At 37.9% G+C, this 2216-nt stretch overlaps 1 non-coding gene across 1 annotated transcript; it reads right to left on the bottom strand.

Moving 5' to 3' along the window:
- Positions 1–1631: 1631 nt before the first annotated feature.
- Positions 1632–1775, bottom strand: LOC127484307 (U4 spliceosomal RNA). Its single transcript, XR_007911178.1, has one exon. It is a non-coding gene; the product is annotated as a U4 spliceosomal RNA (small nuclear RNA).
- Positions 1776–2216: the final 441 nt, after the last annotated feature.

Below are 2216 nucleotides of genomic sequence, written 5' to 3'. Positions count from 1 at the left end.
ACTGTCCACTCTGCCTGTCAAAAAATAAAAAATAAAAAAAAAGAAAAAAAGAAAATAGTCTTAAAATATAGAGCAATATTCCTTTCAGACACTAGATCCTAACTCTTAACTAGCTGACACTGCTTTTAATAAACAGAAACCAATAGAAATAGCAGACAATGCATTGTGGGTATGGTTTATATAAGAAAGATAGGATTAAGAGTCAAAGGGAACATATAAACAAGACTAGTGTCTGCTAACACTAACTGATAGAATTAAAAAGGAGAGAACCATCCAACGTGGGAAGCAGGATACACAGTAGACTCAGAAAGGCAGATGTCCTAAACAGCACTCTGGCCTCATAATCAGCCCTTAAGGCATGTGGATCCAGCTGAAAAGTCCATGAGAGTATTTCAGGCATGGAAAGCCAAGACACTCTGGCAAAAAAAAAAAAAATGACCTAAATGAAAGATCTCTGTGAGTGAGATCCCAGTGGAAAGAACAGGCCATCAAAGAAGGAGGTACCTTTCTCTGAAGGGAGGAGAGAACTTCCACTTTGACTATAGCCTTGTCTAAATAAGATCAGAGTTGGTGAACTCAAGAGGCTTCCATAGCCTTGGCAGCTCATGATAAGAGCCTCGGGTGATTACTGACACCATAAATAAGAGTGTCAATTTGTTAAGTCAACAACAGGAGTCACTGTGCACTTACTCCCCATGTAGGATCTCTGTCCTTAATGTGTCATACTATGTGAATTAACAGTATAACTAGTACTCAAACAGTACTTTATACTTTGTGTTTCTGTGTGGGTGCAAACTGTTGAAATCTTTACTTAGTATATACTAAATTGATCTTCTGTATATTAAGATAATTGAAAATGAATCTTGGTGTGACTGGGATGGGAGAGGGAGCGTGAGATGGGATGGTTGTGGGTGGGAGGGAGGTTATGGGGGGAAAATTACTATAATCCAAGAATTGTACTTTGGAAATTTATATTTATTAAATAAAATTTTAAAAAAAAGAAATGTTATTGAGCATTTCAGTCAGTGCACCTATACTCAAAAGAAAGGCATGGATTTCTCATCAACAGATTGAAAAATGACAAAAATATTTAAAATAGACATAAAATATGTACATGTTGTCTTCATGAAGCTCTTTTCAACTTACTGACAAATTTCTTGGCCAACAGTAATCACAACAATTAATATGGTTTCTACTATGGTCATTTCAAATAATAATTTTATGTTATATAAATAAGGTGACATTTATGCCAAAATATTTGATGTTTTTATCCTTTGAGTTTCAAGCCGTTGTCAACATAGAATTTAGCTCATAGGTGTCATCATGCTGTTATGCCATTCAGTGTCAAAGTTTACTTTTCAGTGAACCAAAATCAGGGTAATGCCTATGGAAAATTCTCTACTCTGAGCTTGTATTTTCCTTCTGGATCTCATAAAAAATGTTTTGTAATTAAGATTACTTTAGTATTATCTAAAATGAACTATGCCATATACATCTCTGAAATATTCATAATTAGGCAAAATTTTAAGAATTGATGGTTATCAGTAATTTTATGTGCCAGTTTGTGTTTATCCACTTATTCTTCACAGTATTCACTTTACACATGAGAATATTAAGTTCTAGAGATAATACTCCAAAAGAAATTACCCATAATCACTATCTTTGAATGCAGTATATTGAGCTCCAAAGTTGGTGTTCACAATTAAGTTTTCAATTAGCAATAATCATGCTTTGGGTAAACCTCATTGGCTAAGATACTGCCACTGCACAAAGCTGTGGATTCACAATTATGATGCTACCAAACGTCCCATAGAATATGTTACTTTAATGCTATGCAACAAAAGGCCTCCTAAATTCTTCAGATATCCTGATTTTTTTTATTTTTATTTTTTTGACAGGCAGAATGGACAGTGAAAGAGAGAGACAGAGAGAAAGGTCTTCCTTTTTTCCGTTGGTTCACCCCCCCAATGGCTGCTACGGCCAGCGCACCACGCTGATCCAAAGCCAGGAGCCAGGTGCTTCTCCTAGTGTCCCATGCAGGTGCAGGGCCCAAGCACTTAGGCCATCCTCCACTGCCTTCCCAGGCCACAGCAGAGAGCTGGACTGGAAGAGGAGCAACTGGGACAGAATCCGACGCCCAGACCGGGACTAGAACCCGGTGTGCCGGCACCACAGGCGGAGGATTAGCCTATTGAGCTATGGCGGCGCCGGCCCAG

The sequence above is a fragment of the Oryctolagus cuniculus genome, chromosome 15, assembly GCF_964237555.1.
Source record: "Oryctolagus cuniculus chromosome 15, mOryCun1.1, whole genome shotgun sequence".
Lineage (NCBI taxonomy): Eukaryota > Metazoa > Chordata > Mammalia > Lagomorpha > Leporidae > Oryctolagus > Oryctolagus cuniculus.
The sequence above is the reverse complement of the archived record's forward strand: the minus strand, read 5'-3'. Positions and strand labels throughout refer to the sequence as shown.